The 26,519-nt window shown below is 40.6% G+C and overlaps 1 protein-coding gene across 4 annotated transcripts in view; it reads right to left on the reverse strand.

Moving 5' to 3' along the window:
• Nucleotides 1-26,519, reverse strand: part of FAM107B (family with sequence similarity 107 member B) — an 82,993-nt gene that overhangs the window by 34,005 nt on the left and 22,469 nt on the right. For 2 of the 4 annotated variants that reach the window (XM_034765243.1, XM_034765226.1), the window contains one exon: nt 14,340-14,482. The exons of the other annotated variants lie outside the window; for them this stretch is intronic. The gene's annotated coding sequence lies outside the window, so the exon portion shown is untranslated. The remainder of the gene's footprint in view (nt 1-14,339; nt 14,483-26,519) is intronic. 4 annotated transcript variants of the gene reach the window in all.

Genomic DNA, 26,519 nt, shown 5'->3' on the forward strand with positions numbered 1-26,519 from the left:
TTTATCAAAAAACGGTCCTCCCTTAAAACAGCATGAGCTCTTCAAATGTCTCAAAGCACAAAAGGGAGAAAATATGCCCGTTTCAGACATTGCCTCAGTGTGGCTTTTTTTTTTTTTTTAAAAACACACGTTAGATTTTTTTTAGACTGCATCAATTATTAGGAACGGCTAATTCACCATTCCATCAAAAAAAATGTGTAGTAATCCTATAATTTTATATGAAATATTAACAAGTTTCTCCTTCGTGTTTGTTTTTTGTTCTGTATATTTTCTAGAGACAATTTCAAATACCAACTTGACTAAGCCCTCCCTACCATTCCACCACGCACCATCTAAGACCCTATCTACACAAGGGACATTTACTAACCCTTTTTAAAACTGGTCTAGTTAAAGCAATTTAAAAACTGGATACAAACACAGCAAAGATGTGGTGTTACGTGGTTTAAGGCAGCCTGACCTGAGGTTTTGAAAACCATTCAGTAAAAAGGGATCAGGCCATCAGAAGCCACACAGAACATTTTCCCAGCATTGACAGCCCTTCAGTGTTCATTACTCTTTGTGTCTTCTCTTCACCTGCAGCATTACAGTCCCACCATGTCAGTCGGAGTTGTGATTTTTTTTTTTTTTTGTAAACACACAAATATACCACAAAAAGTCCTCATGTGGACATTGTTATGCCAGTATAAAGGTGCCTTATCCCATTATAGCTTATTCCCCTTCCTGTATGGGAATTGCTTTACTAGTATAGAGTACCTTTATACCAATATAACTGTGTCCACACTGTGTGGATTGTACCGCTTTAACCATACTGGTGTAAGGTGGTACAACTTTTTAGTGCAGACAAGATCAAAGTAAATTATGGCAACACTTCAGGATCAAATTGGAGTGTGCCAGAGAGAAAAACCAAAAAGATTTCTTCTAAAGAAAACTTTAGGAAGGAAACTGCTGCTTTGCTTGTCTTTTATGACAACTCATGAGTAAAGAATTCTAGCAGGCCGATTGAAATATACAATACAAAAAACTCAAATGAAAGCCATGTAAGATGTATTATTTTGTATTACAATAGTGCCTAGTGTCCCAACTGAGATAGTGATTCTACTGTGTTAGGCACCATGCAGACACACACAGGAAGAATAGTGTCCCTGCCCCAAGAACTGAATCTAAATACACACGACACACAGAGATTAAGTGACACCCTACATTACACACGTCTGCAGCAAAGCTAGGAAGTGAACCTGGACTTGCTGAGTCTGAAATTTCCTTTCAAGGAATTAAGTTACTGCTGTAGACCACCACATCCTAGTATTTCTGCTATTCTACTTAGTGCATTTTGGGTGCTATATAAGGAAGTAAAGGTGGACACAGTATTTCCAGCAACTCCAACAAGTGTTTTGCATATAGGAAAATAGAGGGATCGTGCCTATTAGTTTTAATGGAGAAATAACGTCTACTACTAAAACTAGCATTTTTCTGAGGATATTGAAAAATACATATATATAACATCCATACAAGTGCGTGTGTGCGTATGAGAGAGAGAGAGATTCCTGACCATCGTCTCCTCTCTGCCAAAGAGAATTGTTGAGATAATAGAAATGCTCAATATCTTCCCGCCACTAGCTGGATTTCTTGATTCATAAAAAAAAATTCACTCTGAAAGATTGAAAATTATCCCAAAGACCTGACTGGTTGGGGGGGCTGGGTAGTAATAGCCTATACTGTGCACAATGCAACAGCTCTCACAGAATCTTTAAAACAAAGTTTCCATTATATTAGCAATGACGATAGCATGGCAAGGATTCTTTGGGCACCGAAGAGCAGCTGGGACCAACAGCCTGAAGCCAAGGGAATGACAATCAGCTCCTCCCAACATGTTGTTATTCGTGATATATCCCACCTCTTGATTATTAAGTCTTAAACATTAAATTATTGCTAAAAAAAAGATGGCTCATGGGATACAGAGCTTTGGACTGCTAGGTCACTGGCTCAATGGAGACCACTGCTGTTAGTTATTCAGTCACTGTCTGATAGCCATTCAGAACTCTACGGGACTGTGAGCATCTGTAGCAACACAATGGGTGCCCTTTTAATGTGGAATATGTGCTGATGATGGCAGAGGAAAGGTAAAATGAACTTACAGAAGGTAGGGCTAAGCATCATATCAGTCACCACATAACTTTATATTACCTTGTTAAAACCTTCAAGAATAATCAGAATTTAGATAAGAGTGTATTTTTTGATACATTTACCTGCCATTTGACTAACTGAAAATAACTCACGGACTTGGGTTAAAATTTTCAGAAATGCCTAGGTCCCCTGTTCAAGAGTGAGATAGTCACTTAGGGGGCCAAATATTTAAAGGTATTTAGGTGCCTAATTATGGAAATAGGCACCTTGTGGGATTTCAATAGGGTCTAGACTTCAGTAGTGTCAGAATTTCACCCCAAGTTTCTTAAATTACTCGCACCTAAGTCTAACCTGCCCATGTTTTAAACAATATTTCTAGTGTGCCAGCTGCTTCCAGTGTCATACACCAGGGAACAGGAAATCATGGAAAGTATCCTTTGAATCATGTATTTCCTGTATTACTCGCCACATTGTCTACTGTACTTTTTACACCAGTGGTTCTCAACCAGTGGTACACATACTTCTGGGGGTATGCAGAGGTCTTCCAGGGAGTACATCAACTCATCTAGATATTTGCCGTTTTACAACAGGTTACATAAAAAGCACTAGCGAAGTCAGTACAAACTAAAATTTCACAGATGACTTGTTTATCCTGCTTTATATACTATAGACTGAAAAGTAAGTACAACATTTATATTCCAGTTGATTTATTTTATAATTATATGGCAAAAATGAGAAAGTCAGCAATTGTTCAGTAATAGTGTGCTCTGACACTTTTATATTTTTATGTCTGATTTTGTAGGCAAGTCATTTTTAAGTGAGATGAAACTTGGGGGTACGCAAGACAAATTAGCTCCCGAAAGGGGTACAGCAGTCTGAAAAGATTGAGAGCCACTGTTTTACACTAATCACATGATAATAAAATGAATGCAAGTAGCATTATTATTTTCTGTCTGTAGTAATCAGTTAAAGAATCGGAAGCTACACGTTCCTGTTATCTGTTATGAACACTTTGTCAAAACAGATGGGGTACTTCCTCAGTTCAATTTTCTTGCACCAGAATGTCCTACCAAATATGGCACATGTTGCAAAGCCTCTTTCCTGATATTGCAGAAACATTATGTAAATAGGTGAAATAAGCACTCATGCAATTATACGAAGTTCCAATGTGTAGGAGGGAGAGACGGGAGAAATACACCTACATATTTAGAGGGAAGAAATATTTAAAATTAACAGGAACAGAGCAAAAGGATATGAAGTTTAAAAGCAAAGACTCTGTTCACCTGAAGCCAAATGAAAAGACAAAGTATTATTTATGTTAAATTAGTACACTGTAAATGTTATACAAGAATGCAGAATTCCTCTTTCTGTAGTAACACTGCTTTACAGCTGACTGCCCACACAGTTACAGGTCAGGCCCATGGACTTAGGAGGCACCACTACCCAGGCTGAGACCAGTAACCAGGGCAGCTGTGAGATATCTGGCGCAGTGGCCAAAAGTGCATCACTGGAATGGAAAGAGCAAGTCAGCAATCACGAGAAGGCAAGACACTTATTGCACATATCTCAGCTGTAAGAATCAAAGGAGACAAAACCAACATGGAACCGAGACACACACAGACCTAAGAACCACTAAATCAACTGCAGACATCTCTAGAGTGGAATTACGGTCCCCATTAGCAGCTGGGCTTAAGCATTTCACTAGGAAACCTCCCATGTAATCATATCATGGTTAGTGGAATGCACACATTTCTTTTTAAAAAGGCCATAAAAATTGCACCACTGGAAATACAAGTGGAAACGCTGCTGTTGTTTTCAGGCCACTGCCTCAAGAAGCACATGTTAACTTTAAGCAAGTGCTTAAGTGCTGTCCTGAAGAGGACTTACATTTTCATTAAAAAATTTGAGCTCATTTGCCCGGGGTGAGGTGCGGGAAGGAATGTGAGAGAGAAAAATACATCTTTTTTAAACCACTACAGCAGGAAATAGGTATTGCTAAGCGGAAGATAGATTTACATCTCCCATTTCAAAAAGTATTATCAGCAAAAATATTAGTTTATTGATGTAGTAGAGTATAGGGGAAGTTACAAAGCTGCTTAACATTTTGAAAAGCTGTAAGGCTTATTACTCAGTGCGATAGTTCGGGGTAATTAAATGACAGTGTTCTCTGAGTAAGATTTAGTAACCCAATAACAGAAGTCAAATAGATTAAATGCTGCATCTGTTGTTATAATTAAATTAACAAAGTACTGATGGAATCATGCATGTTTTCCTCTTGGGTACCAGACCCTGGGCGAGGATGTGCTGTAGCTACATACACATCCTGGATTATAAATAAAATATAATGAGCCAAACTCAACCCTGATGTAATGCCACTGAAGTCAATGGAATTACATTAGGGATAAATCTGGCTCAAAAGTATTCTCTATATGTTTAGTTTCTACCACACTAAATTTGACACAGATGTGGTTGTCTGAAAAACGATAGTGTCTTCACTGATCCTTCCAGAGGTCCAATTGTAACTGTTGACAAGAAATTTGAACATTCCACTTAATCACATTATAGTCAAGATTTTCAAAAGAGACTAATGATTTTGGACACCTCAATTTCTGGCTGCCTAAACTGAAACCCTTTAAGAGTCTGACTTTTAGCATGTGCCAAGCAACTGCCTTCTTAAAATCAGGCCCCTTTAATGTGGCTCAATTGGGCAAGGCACTCAAAAAAAAAAGAAAAGCACCAGTTGTATTTGTATCTTGGACATATATTCTTAAATTCAAGAAGCGTGAAATTCAGACTCTGATTACATGATCAAGATTTCTGGCGCACACTTAAAATACTACAGGACAGGATCCTCAGCTAGTGTAAATTGGCGTAGGACCATTAAAATGAATGGATCTTCCTCAATTTACACCAGCTGAAGATCTGACCTCTGTTTTCTAATACTGTAATTCCCCATGGACTCACATATGTAAAGATAAGCACATACGTAAGTGCTTGGAGGACTGGGGACTCTAGTTAGCATGTGCTGCAGTAGCACGATGTCACACAGGTGTATCTTCCTTTTTTTAAAAAAATGCACCCACAGCCGCCCCACCCCTTTGCCCATATGGATCCGTCTGTTGAATTTTTTAAAAGTCATAAAAACGTTTCTGTTTTAGCTATTGCCTATGTGACTGCTATTGATAAATTTGCACAACTAATGTCTACTGCAATCCCCAGAAGGTTTGGGGTAGAAATGTTTCATGCTTGGTCTCCATCCAAACGGGAAAAAAAATTAACAAAAACACCCCAAAACTGTTATTCAGCCTTTTCAGGATTAGGAGACTGTGTGGGAAAACCCCAGCTTGTCCTAACTGCCGGGTATTGTGCTTTTAATGATGACAACTAAAAGCTGTTGAATCCTTGTGTAACACTGACAGACCCTGGTCATCGGAGGGTGGGAGAGAACCTAAGACCTCTGGAGCTTAGTGCATAAGGCTCTACTGCAGGGGTAGGCAACCTATGGCACACATGCCAAAGGCGGCACGCGAGCTGATTTTCAGTGGCACTCACACTGCCCGGGTCCTGGCCACCGGTCTGGGGGGGGCTCTGCATTTTAATTTAATTTTAAATGAAGCTTCTTAAACATTTTAAAAACCTTATTTACTTTACATACAATAATAGTTTAGTTCTATATTATAGACTTATAGAAAGAGACCTTCTAAAAATGTTAAATGTATTACTGGCACGCGGAACCTTAAATTAGAGTGAATAAATGAAGACTCGGCACACCACTTCTGAAAGATTGCCGACCCCTGCTCTACTGCATGAGCTAAAAGCCAACTGGCTCTTAGTGAAGGCTGTAGAGCAGACCCATTCATCTCTAAGTAGTCCAGGTGCCACTAGATGGGACAGAGCACAACACCCAGGAGGTGTGTGGGTTACAATGGCACATGAACAGTGCTTAACTCAGAGCTGTGCCATTGCTAAGTTTGCAGGAGATGAGGGGCAGGAACTTTCTTCTTTAGAGAACTAGAGTTAAACAGGATACAAAAAAACCTCCAACTGATATATGTATTCTCAGTGGATATTGTTTAAGTTTAAAATTTTTTATGGGATACCCAGATGAAAATACAGAGGCCACAGGAAACTTTGCAAGTTTCTCTCCACAGAGTTCCTCTCAAATCAGCCTCTTCAAGGGAAGGTGTTGGGGAGCTGACAGAGGAAGCAGGATGTGCATTCTCTCAAATCCACCACATCCCAGAATACAGAGGTAAGAGGACACTCAGTTCCCATGCAGGGTCATTCCCTCCACGCTGATGTTCCAGTCAAATCTACTCCCCGCAGAGAGTAGGGCTCTTTCCTGGCCTTTAAATGATCTTACCAGAGTCCTCTTGCAACTGCACAGTTGCAGTCACTGATGAGACAGGCAGGAATTAATGCGACTTCAAGACGCAGTAACTCTCACTCAGATTTCCCACCAGAAATCCAAGAGTACAGAAGAGGAAGACACCACAGACAGCAGCTAGTTCCCCTGCTCTATCATTTCCTGCCTCCAGCTCTACCTCCAAAATTTCAGGAAGCACAGATCCAGAGGGGAAGCACTCATGGGATAAAGGCCTTGGCTACTCTTGGCAATTCACAGTGAATGTAGTCGCGGCGCCAGTGCTGCGAGAGCTCTCGCAGTGCTGTATGTACTCCACCTCTCCGAGGGGAGTAGCTTGCAGCGCTGCGAGCGAGCGTGCAGCGCTGCAGGTGCTGATTACACTGGCGCTGTACAGCGCTGCGCTGGGGGCGAGGGGGGGCGTTTTCACACCCCTGAGCGCAGCAAGTTGCAGCGCTGTACAGCACCAGTGTAGCCAAGGCCCTAGAGAGGCAAGACATGATGCTGCAAAGGCAGCACTCTCCCACAGCCCCGGCCCATTGGATCAACCAGCCCACAGTGCTATGGAGTGGACTATCTGGGCCACGTTAAGTGTGTGAAACACATACTCACACTTATCATCTAGATTCTTAATGGTATAGAACATATTTCTTGTATTTTTCCATATACATCTTTGCATGCAATTATGCAAACAAATCACCCAACTCAACATGTATGGTCCCAGTTTATCCTGATAACTGAACTTCTGATCGGATTTTACTGTTTTCGAGGCAAAGTTATTTTGGGGAATTTTCCCTTTTTCAATTATGGAAAAACTTCTCTTCCCCCCAACTACTTTATTGCTTATTGTTGTGCTATGACATTTTCATTTAATCTCATAATAAATCTCTCAGTCTATCCTGGATTAAAGAGATGCCTTATTCCTGACTGGTAGCAATTATAAATACATATCTGGTTTCTCTCCCTTTTTCCAACACTGTATGAAAATTAATGTAATTTGTTAAGAAAATTTCGAGCTACAGCAAATGACACACTAAGAAATAACCATTTTAATAAGGTATAAATCCATTATTGTAACTCTCACATTAAGTGTAGTAGAATTAAATTCTATTATTAGTCTGTATGCGCCAATCATTGCTTTTAATTAAGGAAATTAAAATGGTTTAGCTCTGAGATGCAAAATAGTTGTTTTGAAAAATAAAAGTCAAGTCTTCTGGGAACCTCTTTGTTCTCTGTACTAAAACTCCTCAGTAACCATGTCCCTCAGTACGAGAAAAATACTCCGTACTGGTTGGTGTAGCCTAATTATTTTATTCCTTTATGAACCACTGACATGTAAAATATTTCCCATGATAAACAGGGGTTTCTTTCCGTGAACCATATTAGAGATGCTGAAGTGATTATGGTGAGAGAGTTTATAGGCTGGCAGTTTTCCAGTTAGTTTCCAGATAGTTTAGGGTTAAAGTTCACTGAGAATTTGTTCCCACAGCTGCTAGCCCATGAGTCAATGAGCTTCCTGGTCTCCATTGGCATTCTTTGCAAGACAGTAGCACTGCCACTTATCACCTCTCCTCTTTAGAAAAGAATCACTGACTCCAACCAGCCTAACAGGGCAGCAGAGATCATGAAATCGAGGTGAATTGGGAGTTTTCCACTTGCAGAATGAGAGTGCCCAAGAGTGCTGCTATGACAACTATCAGCCGTGTTAGTCTGTATCCGCAAAAAGAAGAACAGGAGTACTTGTGGCACCTTAGAGACTAACAAATTTATTAGAGCATAAGCTTTCGTGGACTACAGCCCACTTCTTCGGATGCATAACAAGAAGTGGGCTGTAGTCCACGAAAGCTTATGCTCTAATAAATTTGTTAGTCTCTAAGGTGCCACAAGTACTCCTGTTCTTCATTTTGCTATGACAACTAGTTCTTCCCCAACTGATGAAAGAGAGTGATGGTGGCATGTCCTTATGTTAGTTAGAGAAGTCTTAAAAAGGGGCCATTGCTGTCATTTCACTGGTGAGCTCTTTCCTGGGTGACTGGTTAGCTAAGTAGATGTGTCCGCCATGTTCCTCTGTTTCCGTACAGCCTGATAGGAAAGCTGAGACTTAGAGCTGGAGTAACTACTAGTTTGTTGAGGCCTCAAGCAGGAGAAGAGTGAAGCCTAAAAAAAATAATTTACCGAACACTTCCCAAAAATTTACCCCATACTAACAGCAGTGGAGGGAGGAGATTGGGGTAGACCGCCCTGGATGGGGAATGCTGGAACTGGGTGGGTGAGGGAGGATGGACCTTAGCAGATGTGATCTGAGCCACGGAGTTGAATTGCTGAGTGGGGTCGGTGCTTTTCCGCGCTAGCATCCCCCCAGAAGCTGGACCCTTTGCTCCGGCCGATGCCTGGGACTGAGCCAGTCCAGCCCAGACCAGACTCAGGCATGACTAGGAGACAGCAGGGGAGTTCAAGCTGTTGGGTGGGGCCTCCACAGGCTGCGCAGTAAAAGAGGCCTCACAGCAGCACCACCAGTCACCAGGCAACCAGCGTCCCCTCCCCAGAATCAGCACCTCCAGCTCCTCAGCATCCTCCCTTCCCATGGGTAGTGTGTGGGGAGCCCTGCAGAGGCAGTGCTGACCTTGCCAGCCAGCAGCAGCCTGAGTTCCTCCGTCACTGCCGTTCCCTATGGGCAGGGGAAGGAGACCCGCCAGCTCAGTACCACGTTGCTTCTGAGGCCACAGCAGCAGAACTACCAGCCAGGGGTCAAAATTTTACCAAATGCAGTGGAGGTGGGGGTAGGGGGACTTTGACCCTCTCCACCCCACCTGTTGTGGCGCCCTTGCATGTAACTCACACTCAGTGTGATACACATCCCCCTCAAGTGGTGGCTGGGCAGAGGATAAGCCTGCTACAGCCCTAGCTCAGAGAGGTGGGTCCTTTAGCAAAGGCCTAGTCTTCACTTACCGGCTGGTCCGGCGGCACGCCATCGATGTTCTGGGATCGATTTATCGCGTCTGGTTAAGACGCGATAAATCGATCCCGGAAGTGCTCACAGTCGGCGCCGGTACTCCAGCTCGCCGAGAGGAGTACGCGGCGTCGACGGGGGGAGACTTCCGGCCGCGTCTGGACCACGGTAAGTCCGGACTAAGGTACTTCGAATTCAGCTACGTTATTAACGTAGCTGAATTTGCGTACCTTAGTCCGAAGTCCGGACTAAGTGGGGACCAGCCCTTAGGCAGCAGACTGCACTTTTAGAGACAGGAGATCCCAGATTCAATCTCTGGTGTCAACCGCCCACGCAGAGGTTCAGTGTTACAATCACAAAAGAAGATGGGTTGCATATATTCAAGCTAATAGGATCAGAGTTGTAGGAAAGTTCAGTTGTTTGAGTTCACCTCTCAGACAGCAGATCATATGTTAGTGTCTACTTCAGAATGGATTTTCACAGACAAACATTCCTGATGGATATGGCCAAGTTCTGCAAGTGTGAGAAGCCTGGACAACCATGGATGTACATTACTGAACAGAGACTATATAAGTATGTTCCATGTATACAACTTTCTATTTTTAACTATATTTCTTTGCCAGTTAACTACAGAGTCACAACTCTGCCCATTTACAAAAACATCTAATGCTAATTGAGGGGGAAAAAAATCTAGGGATTTGGGACATTGTATTGTGTACACCCAGGTACAATTATTGTATGCATCCTTTACTCACATTGCTCTGCATCACTGAGCTGGACATCATATCCTTCTAGTCAGAAGCTTTTCCAGGCAGAGTTGTAAAATCCAAGTCTCGTCAGCCATTGGTGTTGGAACCACACGCTGGAAAAAAGTGCCTGTGGATATCTTATTTGTGCCCAGACTTCCTAGTGAGCAAAATAACAAGAAAGGGCTTGCCCTTCTCCGGGTTATTTGCTTCAGGACTGAGTCCCTCAAGGTATTCCAGGCCAGAAAGCAAAGTATTCAACCACAAAAAAGTTACTTTTCTCATCCAAATAAAGCTAGTGTAAAGCTAAAATTCCCCGCTTCACCTCAGGTGTGATTATTTTCCCACATTTCTCTAATTCCGCCAACCAATAAATGCATGATCATGCCCAGATTGCCTCCCCCCAAAGAAAAAGTTAAAAAATAATTTTGCTAGCTATATGCATTTAGGTTAAAAAAATGAAGGGAAGCGAGTACAAATTTTTAACATGGTGACAATCATTTTCCATATTGGTTTAGACGCTTATTGTCCATGTTCTGAGTAAATCAAAATCCATAGAAAGATGAAAATTGTGGGCCAGATCTTCAGATGGCATAAGTCAGTGTAGCTGCTTTGACTGGTGCTATGCAGTTATGTTGCCAAATATCTGATGTAAACAATCAGGAAAAAGTTGGCATGTGTTTATGAATAAGTGAAATATCTGTTTGACAGCCTCATTTCTGGAGAAGAACTTACATTAAGGTGCATAATGAAAATGATAGAATACACTTAAAAACACATGGTCATAGTGTGCCATTGGCTTAAAAATAAAGCGGTAAGGCATCAGAGTCTACTAGTGACCTACACTATTTAAAACCATTATGCTAGCCAAAGCAAGGTAGGAGGAAATTCTAATGCAATTACAGCTACCATACACAATATACTGGGAATTAGCTGGAAAGCTGGCTCTAAAGTAATTGCTTGGTATTATTAATAGCACCACAGCGTTGATATATAACTCAGAAGAGCTACTGTTCTAATTTTCACTGAAAGGCGCATCTTTAAGCTATTGCTTTGTAGGAATGTAAAATGAGTGCACAAAATGGCACAAGACAATGCAAGTTACATTTGGCAAAGCAATATTACTTTAAGGATGTTTTATGACTAACCACTAACGTTTCATTTTTGTTAGAAAGAAGCACAAAATAGAGCTGTCAATAAAACGAAGAAGACTATGTCTTCAGAATAGCAGCAAGTGAATGTTATAGTGGAGATACGCACTGCAAAGTTTGCCCAGCTATCAGACTACAATATCTACAGATAATTCAAATGACCTGCATTATACTGATACCAGGTTTGCTGGACACTCATCTGCCAGTTGTCTTGCTGGATAGCACTGAACAGCAGATCTCTAATTCCCAAATAGTGACATTTCCCCTCATGTTTCAACATTATGTTAAACCATTTTATTTGGTCCATGAAATGTAAAAGAAAAATTCCCAATACAATACCCCATTTCAACTGAAATAGTTAAGCAAAAAAAATTGATAAATTCAATTTATTTGAAGAAGAAGAAAAAAACTACACATACGGACTACAAATTATTTCAAAAACAATGATTTGTCAGATCTGTGCTTTTACACGTAATGCACGTGTGAAACAAATGCTATGTAGAACAAAAGACAAGCTCAACCTTTCTCCGCAGAATCCATCATAGGAACAAAACGTCCAATAGGAAAGCAGGAAGACAGATAGAAATGACCATACTATATAAGAACAGAGTTCTATCTTGTTCAGTATCCTATCTCAAACAGTGGCCGGCACCAGGTGCTTAAGAGGAAGGTGCAAGAAATTCTATAGTTTAGAGTGTTGACCCCCCCCACTTGGTAAGGCAACTCCCATCTTTTCATGTACTGTGTATATATATATCCGCCTACTGTATTTTCCACTCCATGCATCTGATGAAGTGGGTTTTAGCCCACGCAAGCTTATGCCCAAATAAATTTGTTAATCTCTAAGGTGCCACAAGTACTCCTCATTGTTTTTGAAAGATTAGAGAGAGTATATATTTATATTTAGATTGTTTCTGTTTACTTTGTGCACTGATAACTCAGAATATAGTCAATTTCACTGTTTTGCTGAAGCTCGGTTACACTTCCTGTCTTATGCACTAGACGGATGACATCTCTCTTATGCACTGCCCTGGCAGGAGTTATTCTGCACACTACTTTTCATGTGCACATTCTGGCTGTTTACCAGCAGCAATGCTGAAACTGAAGACAGAGCAGGTAGGCATTTGCACAGAGAGGAAGGGAAGTAGGGAGTGCTTGAGGTCTGAGAAGTACATTATTTACTCCCCTTTTTGATAGCCTGGGGGTGGGAGGGGGAAAATCAGCTGGGCACCAGAAAGTCCCAGATAAATAAGTTTTAGAAATTTGAAAACAAATGCTGTACACTATCACAGAACCCTGGCAGGGAGAGATGGAGAAGCTACGATTCGCAAACTTATAAAATCCAGTCCTGGCTTTCTTCACTTGCATTAAAAATTTTTGACATGCCTTTGCCTCACCATAATCAAGCATTCATATGTTTTGATTTATCAAACATGTAGGTTAAGTACATGTACAGGCAAGCTTTCACCAGACATACCATCATTTCTGTATTCGTCTGAAAAATGTTTAGGATTTTAGATTTTAGATGTGCACACACAGGATATGTTTTTTTTAAGACTTGAAAGCAATTAAGTCTTATGGGAAGAGGCATGTGTAGTTCATTTATCTTATGCTTATTTTTTTTAATAAACTTTTAACATCAAACTTTTAACTCAGAGAGCAATCTCTGATCACAAACAGCTTTTGTTCAGATGGCTGAATTATTCTACTGCTTCATTATTTTTACTCATAAATGTATATTTACGCTGAGGTGTTCATCTTCTAAAATGGTTACTTTTGGCAAATACAAGGATCTTGTTTTTTTTCCCCTCTCTTCTCACAAATCCCCATCTTTTAAAAGAAACTGCAAAAAAATATGAATTTGGAAAGGAATTTATAATACTATTTTCATTAAGTAGGAATGCCCAATGCAGGTACAGTAACATATATAAACATCAAGCACATACACTCTATGAAAGCAGAATACCTTACTATTGGATATTCTGACATGATCATATCAGTCTTTTAATCAATTTTTTTCAGGATGGGAATGGCAAAAATAAAGAGACATTAATAACAAAGCCTGTTGCCCTGAAGATGAAATGATAACCAAGGTATCTGAATGGCCACCAGGGACCAAGAGAAGAAAGAAGTTAAAGATCCTGTGGTTCATTTAGAAAGAACCGTGGGCCTGATCTAACTACCACTGGCATTACTAAAAATAAACCCATTGATTCCTGTGGAGGTGGATCAAGCAATGTGGGATTAAGAATTAAATCAGCACTTCACAATTTTTTTCCTAACACAACCCAATTTTAATAAATTATTTCCTCCTGGGACCTCATGCAGCATGGAGGATGCCATTTTGGAGAACAAAATGGCATCCTCTGTACAATGTGACCTTGCACGTACCATGAGAGTGAGGTCACACCACATGGTGGGAGTGAGGGGGCACCATTTTGCTCAAATGGCAACTTCCATGCATTGTGACCTTGCTCACACCATGCATGCAAGGTCACGCTGTGCAAAGCAAAATGGCGTCCTCCTCACATTATCGAGTGCCACAACCTCCTCTGCTGATGGTACGATCCCACTTGAGGTTGCAACCCACAGTTTGAGATCTGCTGCATAAAATATTAAAAATGCAGTATGAAACCAAGTTCTAGTTGTGATTTTTAAGGTACGAACTAGGTGAGGTATAAAAGTTGTTGACAGAATTGAAGTAAGTGCGCCCTGGACTACAGCCTTGTCACTCTGGTCCCCAAAGACTTGTCTGTTGAATATTTTGTAGAAAAGCCTTAAGTTAAAATAAATTTAACAAGTTAGAGCAGAGGTACCGCTCATAATACCTATTCAATATAAATCAATTTTAAGTAGATATGCTGCATACAGTAGAGATGCAGGGAAAATTTTCAGAAATAGGAGCTTATGTTTAAGAGCCTAAGGGTCAGATTTTCAAAAGTGGCTAAATACAGACTCAGGGGCCTAACTGTGAGAACTTTGGCCTGAGAAGGGTGTTTACTCACCAGTAGGGTACCCCTTCTGGACAGGTGCAGCAAAGCAGCTGTTTTTTGTTCTGGCGCCCGCTGCCGACAGTCGCTCTGTCACTGCAGTGTCTCTCTTCCAGTAACTCAGCCCTCTGGCCTGGTCGTGATTTAGCCCACCTCTTCTAGGGTAACAGAAAGCCTAATATAAAAAACAGTCCAGTGTCCTCACAAGAGGGTCTTTGGTCCCAACTCCTGGCCCCTGGTCCTTGCAGCACTGCCTCAGGGCTTTCTAATGTTCCTGTCCTCTTCTCCAGGCTCATGCCACCTTGCCAGTGGCTGATTAGGGAACCAAGGCCATCCCCACTTCACCAGGTTCCAGCCCAGGGACCCTATAACCAGCAGCCAAGGTCTTGGCACTCCAGCTTCTTGCCTCTGTTTCCCTGGGCTCCTTCCTACCCAGCCTCTCTCAGGCTTGCCCTTTTACGCCTCTTAAGTTCCCCTTACTCTGTTCCTCCGCAGAACACCTCACAAGGATCTCTCTCCCTGGCAGTCCAAATCCTGCCCTTCTCTCAGGGTGACAACCAGGGCCTGTTCCACTCCAGTAGCTACTTTATGCCTTCCCAGCTGCTTGCCAGCCTTCTCTAGCCAAGCTAAGATCCCAGGGCTTCTTCCACACCACCTCTATTCCCAGAGAATGACGGCAGTCTGCAACCCCCTTCTGTGACAAGCTTCCTCTCTTTATGCTAGCCAGCTGCTCCCGCCCCACTGGCCTACAAGATCAGTTAAGCCTGGCACTCCCTCCAGATGCCGCCAGATAACATAACTGGCCTCTCAGGCTCACATTAATCCATTCAGGGCACGTGTATGGTACACACACTCCATCACGTAGCCATAAAGAGAGGGGGAAAAAACTTGTCCAACCAGTCAGCATTTGACCTGTTCCTGATAATACCAAGTTGCTGCCCAACATTCTTCTGCATATTACAGGATAATACTAGTCCCACAACATCCTATCTGAAGGTTGGAGTACAGATAAAACTTGATTGCCCTTACTTCTTTACAAAGTTCTGCCTAGACTTTTTAAACACGTGTCACTTCCAAAGTACTGAAACACTGATAAATTTCGTTTTAAATGTTAAAGTACAGTATCTAAATGCCAAGACATTAGAAACTAAAATTCCTCAAATAAAAATGAGTAGGTTACCTGCTATCAATACAGAAAACTTTAGTAGAAATATTTTAGATTAGGCAGATCACATAGATATTACCATCACACGGGATAAACGCAGCGCCTGTCTAGTTACTTGTGTGACTCCCATTGCCATAGTATCTGAGTGCCTAATTAACATTCAATTTAGCTTGACAGCACTCCTGTAAAGTTGAGAAGTATGATCACCATTTCACAGGTTGAGAAGTGAGAGGGCCAGAGAAATTAAGCTACTTGCCTAAAGGTACATAAGAATTTGTGATGGAGCCAGGAACTGTAGCCGGATCTCCCAAGCCCCAGTCCACTACCATAATGTCATTGTCCTTGCATTTAACCACATCACCTACACCCTGCCCACCAACACATCTATAAGAGTTGACTTATAACATTCCAAGCCTTGAAGAAAGCTACACACGCCATCTTTTTGTTAAATTTTAAATCAACCTGCCAGGGAAATATTTCCTTCTTTTCCACCAAACAAGGAATTTATACTGGCCTAAAATAATTATACTGACCTAAGGCCCAGGATGGGCAATATCCAATCCTGGACCTGTCACAGGTTTAAAGTCCAATATCTTACAATTTTTCCAAGTATTTTAGCCTACTGGGGAAAAAAGGAAATTACTAGTTTTGCAGTCTATGTACAACACTTGCTTGTAGTCCTGAAGCACCTAGATATTTTGGGCAATTACGTTTAGGGCCCTACCATTTTGGTCAATTTCACGTCATAGGATTTTTTAAATCATAAATTTCACGATTTCATGTATTTAAATCTGAAATTTCACGTTGTTGTAACCATGGGGATCCTAACCCAAAAGGGAGCAGTAGGGGGACCGCAAGGCTATTGAAGGGGGAGCTACCTGCAGCTGGGGGAGGTTCCCAGAAATGGGTCTGACCTAGCCCTGGGAGCAGCCCCTGCAGGCGAAGAGGAAGTCCCGTCTCTCTCTAGTCCAGCCGGGACTAGCATCTGGAGACCAGCGCACAATAAGAGCCCCCAGCCCTGCCCCTCCCCTACACTAGCCAGATTTCATGGTCCGTGACACATTTTTCGTGGCCATGAATTTGGTAGGGCCCTAATTATGTTATTTCAGTTTCATGTGCAATAAAACTATTTTAGATCACTATTTTTCCTCTCCTTCCACATCCAGTACAGTTGTACTCATGGCAACTAGTCATTGGGACAACCTGTGTGAGTAAATTGTGCATCCACTTAAATCCTGAAGGACTGAAGGCTATTTTTTAAGACTCTATTAACTGAAAGAGTTCATTTCTCTTCAGTTTGCGATGATTGCCTTCCATTAGGATTTTCAGTAATTACTCTACTGTAAAAAAATTATACCCCTCCTAATAATATAAGATGTGAATTTATTCTTTTCAGGTCAGAATTTAAGAATAAAATTAGTAGGCCTGCTACAATACCATGAGACTCCTAACTCAACATTTACATCATGAGATCACCTTTTCCTCCCTCATGTGCTGTGAAGTCTAATATTCCATTTCCTTTATAAATCCTCACCCAATTATTCATTTAATTTCACTCGTGTTAAAAAAAATATAAGCTGGAAAGTAATAAAACACATAGAACTGAACTTACGTGAAGACAGCAATTACCTTTTAACTACACCTTCATCTATGAATGGTCTTTTAGTGGTTCAGCAGTTCTCAATGACATAGTCCATATGTCCAGCCCTAAAAGATTTTATGTAACACTGTTAAGTTTCTGTTCACTAAAGATAACATAGCTGATTCCTAGAGGCTTCCTCAACCGATAAACTCCACATAGAAAGCCGTTCACAACTTTTATAAATGCAAATCTGAGTAAATGAGGAACCAAAGACTATAGTACACAGCATCAATGAATTACGTGTGTGTCATGGAAAGGAAACATTTTAAAATTGGAAAAAAATAAAAAGTTAACGTTTCACTTTCATCCAAGAGTCACGGCCACTGGGATTAATACTCAGAGGTCCTGAAAACTTTGTTTAAAAATATAAGTTTGACCTTTAAAGAGCAGGTTCATCGATTCTGTTAATTTCCTCTGATGCTCCCTGAATTATGTGATCCAAGGTCACAGAAAATCTATCACAGATCACATGTAGGCGGTAGAAACTCAGAGTTCAACTGCCGAACAAGTGGCTGCTAGAGATGACTGACCCATGGAGCAGTTAATAAAACAAAACCCAAAACAACATGCATCTGTGTCAGCACCAGTTTTAAGAATGGCAGCTCGCACGCTTCCTCACGGTCTACAAACCGTGTATCCTTAAACCATCAAATTTAAGGATAATAAGCAGCAGCTATTTGCTTCTGTCCTAAGGGAAGTAAATGGTTTTCCATCCATCCTCCCAGCTCCCCGAAATGTACCACCACCTACCACTGTGGGTTTGGAAAGCAGAATAGCTTGTCTATTTCAAGTCATATATCGCTTGGGTTCTGTTATTTTGGTCATGCAAATCCTGTCCATTGATTCTTCCATGATGTGGGTCAGAATTCTCCACTAGCATAAACTGGTGCAGCGCCAGTGAAGACATGGCACTGTGCCAATTTACACCCGCCAGGAAGACAGCCCTGTGTTTCTTCTGCAGTCACTCCCAGAAGCTTCCCTCTTTAGTGTGCAAACCTTGTGAATGTTAACATCTACTACTGTAGGTTAATACTCTTAACCTTCAACAGCTCCCAATTCCTGGAAAACACTGTTCTGTTTACATTCAGCCATCCCTACATTCCAACTACAACACAAGGCACCTGCTTCTCATTTACATGATGTCCCTTTTACACTGCTCTGGCAGCATAAAGGGGCCTTAAGCTACATTTAAGCCCATGTTAATCAGATGCAGAGGGTCAGGGAGTGGTTTGGAAAAAAGAAAAAGAAAAAAGCAGACCAATCTTTAGTCTGAATAAAACCATTTTACACTAAGAACTCTAATGTCTTAGCGTTATACAGCAGAGTTACAGGAAATGTTGATGTAACCTTAACTACAGCATACAGCTGGGTGAAAACACTTTGCTGTCATTCTAATGGAAGAAAAATGGGTTTCAAACTGATTAGTCTGTACAAAATAATAATAATAAAAACATGCATTACCTATGTACTCTTCGGGAGATCTTCCTTAAGTGGGACTTTGTAAGGTGTCAATGAACTAGTGTCTCAAAAGACTTGAAGGTGTCAGTTTTGCAACAAAAAAACTTCAAAAACAGACTCCAAAGAGAGACTGCTGAACTCGAATTAATATGCAAATTAGACACAATTAACTTAGGTCTAAACAGAGACTGGGAATGGTTGGGTCATTACACTAATTGAATTTTTTTCCCCCCCATGTTAAGTTCTCCTCATACCTTCTATGGGTCATCTCAATTATCACTGCAAAGTTTTTTCTTCTGCTGCTACTGATAGCTCATCTCAATTGATTGGCCTCTTACAATTGGTATGCGTACTTCCACCTTTTCATGTTCTCTGTATGTATAAATATCTTTTGTCTGTGTGTTTCACTCTATGCATCTGAAGAAGTGAGCTGTAGTCCACGAAAGCTTATGCTGAAATAAATTTGTTAGTCTCTAAGGTGCCACAAATACTCCTGGTCTTTTTTCAAAAGACACCAGTACAGTATGTGGTCCCTTTATCATCTGCAGCTGTGTCCGTCACCAAGATAATAACGAAGTGAGATGTGAGCTGGCATGGTGGGAAAATAAAAGAATCTGCTCTAAATTAGCCTTGATTTTCCCCACTGAACATATTAGGTCAGCAGAATCTATAGCAATAGAAACATTCTTTAATGTTACTTACCAGTTCAGACAGAGTTGAGTGTTTCTTGCCTCAGTCTATTGCACACACAATTACCCATTGCTTACTTTTGCAACCTACACTTCCTCTGACAACTAGCGCTTTCTCATCCCCCACCCCCTTTTGTCTTTGTCATGCTATCAGTTATTCTTTCTTCATGGCCATTTCCTGAAAATTCTAGCTACACGTGTTGTGGAAAGACCATCACATTCTGGAAACTAAGGGTTCAACATGCACGCTGCTGAGCACCATAGGTTTCTGTTGGTTTAGACTGCGTCATAGCAACATTTTACAGACAATTTATGGATCCTGTTCTAGATTTAGGGATTGCAGTCAAAGAAAGGCTTTGCCTCGACTTCAGTGGGCTCCGAAGCGGGCCCCACAGCATTTAATGAACACCAGCCACAGCTTTTTGCGAACGATGCAGTTGTTTTTGAACGAACATAGAGTACGTTAAGTTTGCAAGAGTTTCTTTTCAGCTTAAAAAACAGAAATCTAACTACAACCATATCTGTACACACAGGACAGGTTTAAAAGCAGTGTAAGAATATGATTTATATATTCCATTGCAAATATCAAGGAATTATTGTAGACAGACGAAATTTTGTTCATCTTAGTAAACCTTAGGTTATGTCTACACTAGCACTTTTGTTGGTAAAACACACCCCTGACCGACATAAATTTCACCAACAGAAGCGCTGGTGTAGACAGCACTGTGTCGGCGGGAGATGCTCTCCCGCTGACATAGCTACCGCTGCTTGTTGGAGGTGGTTTAGTTATGCCGACGGGAGAGCTCTATCCCATTGGCATAGAGCGCTATACAGGAGACCTTATAACAGCACAGCTGCATGGGTACAGCTGTGCCATTGTAAGGTCTGTAGTGTAGACATTGCCTTAAAGTTAATGAGGCTACTTGCACGAGCAAGATGTGTCCTGTTACTAGGTATGCTATTACAGAGATGTGTCTCCAGGAGGTTTCCAAATTACTTCGTTCATGCAAGATGGAATTTATTATTAAAACTGTACTTTAAAGATTGCATGTAAAGCTTAATCTATTAAATAATTATTTAATGTTTACACTAAGTAGCTGAAGGCTTCAACCAGTCAGGGCTACACAATGCAAACATACAGTACATGACAGTCCCTGCCCCAAAGACTGCAAGAGGATAAAACAAACAAGCAGGTGGGGCGGGCAGATTGGAAGAGAGGACAGGGTAATAAAAAAAAAAAAAATTGAATGTTTTAGCACAGACTAGCTGGGTGCACAGTTCTTGCAAAATTAGTAGTTATAACCACAATTCACTACTCATGTGGCCTTCATCGGATGACATTTACTATAGTAATTACAGCAGAGATGAGTTTTATAGATGGACTTGGAAGGACTATAATACAGCAACTTTACAGATTTTGACTGGGAGTTTTGCCCTCCACCCCACGTAAAAGAGGTGATGGGAAAAAAACAATAAGGTGCTTATGGTGAAAGTGGACAGTCAAGCTGTTATCGATAATAGCATTTTATTTCACTGTTCAAATTTTTACCTGCCTATAGATGGAAGAAGTATTTTTTACACTGAATGAGCTTCTTCATATGTGACAGGAGGAGCACCTGCATATCTCATCCATATAATGTTCCAAAAGACTAAAAGAATCTATTCAAGATTGGTTGCCAGAAATACATGGAAGAAATATGAGAATTGTGTATAAATGCAAAACATTTCCAAGGCTATTGGCTGCTTAGGAGCCTCTTAAGGATGGAAAAAACCAAAACATCTCTTCTCACACCCGAACCCTGGCAGGGAGAGAGATTCTTAAAACCACTTGGAGTCACAGAGACAGTAGCATGATTATAAATGTATGGATAAGAAACAACAGAAGCATGCATAGGTCCTTTGTGATAGAGAGTCATCACAGGCTACAGCTAAACGTAGAACACAAGATCGAAAACTACTGAAAAACTATGATCATATGTAACAAAGGAGCCAATCCACAGAAAGTCCTTTTATTTTCAAAGCCATTAATGGGAGCTGGGTACTACAGATGCTGGAGTAGTATGCCAATTTAATTGCAAACAAAATTAGAGCAGTTTCTCAGTTGATAAGCAGTGTTATTTTTGCATCAATGAGCCTGAAATTCAAAGGAGTAAGCATGCACATTATTAATCATCCTTCCAGGGACTTCCAAAGACAACAAAAGAGTTTCCTGGATGAGTTGTTCACCAAGCGTACCTATGGGCCCAATCTACAGTCCACTCAAATCAACAGGCATCTTTCCACTGACTTCTTTGGGCTTTGGATCAGACCCTTTATCTTCTGTATTAACTCACTGTAAAGACAAACACCAAACGCTGGCTGTATTGAAGCAATCCCAGGCTAGAAATAAATTCATATTTCAAAAAGTTAAAATCGATCATGTATTTTTGCAAGATTCCAGGTCTAAAAAATCAGACTTGGCAACCAAATTTAAGCCTTTATACTGATTGAAGAAACTAACAGGAACTCCTACATCCAGCATAACCATGCACAGTTGTTCTGTAGGGCTGCTCTAATGACCCTTCCCTGCTGTCATATAGATCCTTGAGAAGACAGCCAGTCTGAAGGGAAGGTCTCTGGACACTAGGTGCAGAAAAGCTAGTGCAAATCTTGATGCTGATGGTGGTTCTAGGCTATGGAGATTAGAAAGCCATGCATCTTGCATGTCTGTTGATTCAATACCCATGTAGAAGACTTACTGGTTAAGCCATTTCACATTCAGCATTGGCAGATCCCCTCCTCACATTTCTGGTGCTTAGGAACCACATTAGGCGGTCTATCCAATAAAAACCAGTAATAACAGGTTTGCACAGTTCCCTTATGAGTTATGTCTGCGGTCGTCAAGGTTTGTTTATTTATCATATTGTGTCCATATAGAGCACATCACTATTCTATTAGAGTGCATTGTATGTGGCTTCGTTTAGGCCAGTGGTTTTCAACCTTTTTTCGCCTGCGGAGCCTTAAAAAAATTTCAAAGGAGGTGCAGACCGCTTTGAAAATTGAACTTGTGGTCCACAGACCCCTACCACTTAGACTGAAAACTCACATTCTCAGGATACATCAGATGCTGTGCTGAGCAAGAGTGCTAAATGGGGCTTTTGTTGTAATAACTACACTTGCAGGTTTTGACATGTAGGTAGGGGTATTCACATACTTTTGATTGATCAGAAAACCGGAATGCCTTTGCTGGGATCTGAAACTTTATTTTCAGAGCCATCTTTTGCAGACCCCTTAGACAGTTTGTGGACCCCTCGGGGTCCACAGACCACAGGTTGAAAATCCCCGTTTTAGATTAACCAATTCTCAAATCATGCAAGTGGTGTTTCCAGAGACCATGCTCAATGCCATGGTCTGAGAGGGCTCCATTAAACGTAGGCCCATGGCTGATACATTCCCACTACTGCCTTTGGTTCAAGCTTGTCTTTAGTTTTAGATGATCATATGAACCCAAGGTTCTCTTTCTGACTTTACCCCTCTTGTTACAAAAGAACCACCAGCATATTTGATCTGCTTACATATTTCCAGAGACTTGCTATCTCTGGAACTTGCATCTGCAAATGTGAAGTTTATCTTTTGTACATTCATTTTTTAATCTCTGTATCCAAAAATATATGTAATTATTATTATTTGAATAATAAAGAAATTACATTTCCATGCATGTTACTTTTAGACTTCCTAACAGCAATTTTTATGTTGGCTTGTAGATTTAATATCGTACATACACGTGTGGTTAATTTCATCAGATAAGATGTAGACAAGACCCCAGGTCTTCACTGCATTTATCACAAGCCGAGTGCTTCTGAAATGTAAATGCAGATTCATAATACAGTATTTATAGTTTTCCTCTTGGTTTGTCCTGGTCAATTCATTCAATATATATAGTACTTTGTGTCATAACTCTCCCTCTCTTGTTTTAATTCATATTTCCCTTAGCTTTGTAATGAAAATGTTCAGTATACAGAAGGCATGAAAAACAGGAAGATAATCAAAAGATATAATTTTACTTTAAGTACATGTTTAATTCCCATTAATTTTCATAGGTCTATGTCAATTCTAAACAGCTGAGGTTCTGGCCCTGTATTTCTTTCTGGTGCTGTACATTTTTTTTGAATGGACAGTAAATGTACATTCTTACTAATAACTTTAAGCAATAATCCATATTCATTACCTGTACATAGATTCAACAGGTCTTATGGACAAACAGGATATTTCTCCTCAACCTCCTCTGTTTTTTACATGTTTACCTGAACTCCACTGGCATTTCAATGCAATCTAGGCCTCAGTTTTTGAATCAAGCATTTTTCAATACCTGCATTACAGCCTTCTCAGATCATCTTTCCTACTACATATTTGGGGGAGGGGAGAGAATTATCTTAGAAATCCAACAACATAAGCCCAATTCTGCAATGGGAGTCGGAGGCTTGAGGCCTTTCAGAATCAGGCCCTCTAGCATCGTCTTGGCGCTGTTTTTTATTTCCTACACTTGGTTATAAAACTGTTATTTAGCTACCAGATTAAATCTCATAATTTAAATTGTAAATTTTTAATCCATAATTAACATGCAAACTAAGGCCTTGCTTTTGTTGCCTTTGCGTATCTCCCTTTTCCTCCCCGTTCAATGCCAGACCTTTCCATTTGTTAATATTTTCCATTATCTCATTAACATTCACTCTCTCTCACTGGTTGGATTTTCTATTGAAGTAGAAATGCCTTGGATTCAGAACACTGCCCGGCAGTGGAGAGAAGCAAACTTACAAAGAATAGTACAATGCACTAAATACAAGCACTGTAAAACATCCCCCCCACACACACACTTTTACTTCATATCTGATATTTAGATACATAAAAAGTGGGGGGAAAATCCTTCAACTATTTCAAAGGGGAAAAAAATCTACTAGAAACATATTTCCAACAGTTCTATACTGGAGAATAAACACATGCCAAAGGGCGTAAATTCATCTCCACTGTGCTAATGTGAGCAGAAGAGCTTTATCCACCTCTAGTCCATCCATGGCTGCAGCGTAGGACCTTACCTGGCAAGGATTACAGTGGAGAGAAGAGTCAAGGAAACAACTGTTCTACACTGCATGCTCTCCTCTCAGGGCAGCCATAGTTTATGATAATTTTTGCACTGCTGCCTTGAGCTAACAAATGACAAAGAGGATTAAAGGTCTGCAACTCCCAGAAGCAGCCAGGGAATCCATGGCTGACGGACTTATAAAGTGGTAGAAGATCTCAGAGGACTCTTTCAAACTAAAGATGTAGGCAAGAGGCCCTGGAGTTCAGTTAATGGCAATCTGACAGTAACCACGCTGTGTCGCAGAGGGACTGGAGAAAGAAGGCTAACAGGACAAGATCAGGAGGCATTCGAACCATTGCACATATGGACCTTGGCCAGTCACTTAAAAAGGAACTGAAGGATATAGCATGGTACAAAAACAATCCTGCATTAGTAATAGGGACAGACTAGATAGAAATGACCTGTCAGGTTATTTCTATCTTTGACTTCTATTATTCCTTCACCTGCCATTGGTACACCTATTAAAAAGCTTCCAAATATGCACCTAAAATGCTTCAACAATACAGATGCTGTAACTTGTAAATCAAGTCATGAATTAAAGGAAATCTATCAGAATCATAAATTACAGTATAACTTATTGGATTTGTCTCAACCAGCAGAGTTAAGATTTTAAAGCATTAAAATATTCTTTAGTCACCTCTGAAATTTGACCCAGACCACAGTTTTAAACCTTACTTGTGATGACCATTGATGTCTTTTATCTAAGCATCTATTAGACCAAAGCACTCAGCTCATCTGAAGGAGTCACAATGAGCTTTCATATTGCACTTTAGGCTGTGTGACTCTTCCTTGGGAGAAAGTCGAAGCAGTTTACCGACTATACGTACAAATATCTTGATACAGGCCTAGAAGGAACTTCTGTATATCGAGGTTCCCCAAGCTCTGAAAGTTTCAATGTTTTACATCACAAGCAAATGATTTGACGGTATTTAATTCCCTCCCACCCTCATTATTCAATCTCAATTAAAAAGGAAGCAAGTAGATACATCACTGGAGTTGTAGCTGGCATTAATTTACATTCTAGAGACGAACCCATTGCGTTCATGCACTAAAATATCTTACAAAGGGCTTTAGAAGTAGGTAGGGCAGTGTGAAGAGACTGACTTACTGAGCAATCCAGCCTAAGGATGGGTATTTCACACCTACAGGGACAAATTTAAAGTTATCACAGACACAGGGATATGAAGTACACCCATTTGTGGCTGCCTCCCAGGAAGATTCACCCCAAAACTGTCACTACGGCAATGTTGTCAAAACTATGGGATGGATTTTTCAAAGATTCCAATTTTGTAAGCTCTCTATAAAAATTCTCCACATACACACAGATGATGTAGAGAGAATAAGGTAGAGAGAATCTAAAAGAGCACTTACATAACAAAACAAACAAAAAAAGCCAGGTACAGAAGCCTGGCAGTGTCTTGAGGCACAAATTCATAAGTGAGCAGTTTACATAAGCAAAACAAACAAAAGCCTAGACAAGTCTGCCAGCTTTACTACATTAAGAGAAAATTGAACTGGTTTCTTTGGGCTCTGTCCCCTATTAAATAGTTACTTCTCCCAGACCTGTCCTAAGGAATGCAAGGAAATGCAAGAATATAAAGTCACCTGAAAACGGAGAGTGGAAAAAGCAACAAGACAACAACAAAAAAATCAAATATCTGCTTGTTAAGTGTAAGCAGTACAGAGTGTACTGGAGTTTTTTAGAACTGAAATTATTATAAAGGCAGTAAGTTTTTTGTTTTGTTTTGTTTTTTTTAAGGCAGTAAGGTTGCTTATTGGAAAAGTCAAACAAAACAGCCAGAAAGAATGTTTTCTTCTCAAATTACAGTATCATGACACTGGGATTTTCACTGAAGTTCTGAAGAGAAGAGACATCAGATGACACCAAAATGTACGGTTTTGGGTGCGGTCACCCTAAGGAAAAAAATCTCATTTTGACAGCAATGCCCTAGAATGATACCACCCCAACGCAAAAGATAGCAGAAATATAAGGTCACCAAGAAATGGGCAACCAATATGAATAAAGGCCCAGAAAAATGTCCATATGAGTACTTACGCAACAAAGGCACTCCATAAATAGAATACAGTTAATAGATCTTTCAATATCATGCAAAGCCAAACA

Source organism: Trachemys scripta, chromosome 1 (genome assembly GCF_013100865.1).
Source record: "Trachemys scripta elegans isolate TJP31775 chromosome 1, CAS_Tse_1.0, whole genome shotgun sequence".
Classification (NCBI taxonomy): domain Eukaryota; kingdom Metazoa; phylum Chordata; order Testudines; family Emydidae; genus Trachemys; species Trachemys scripta.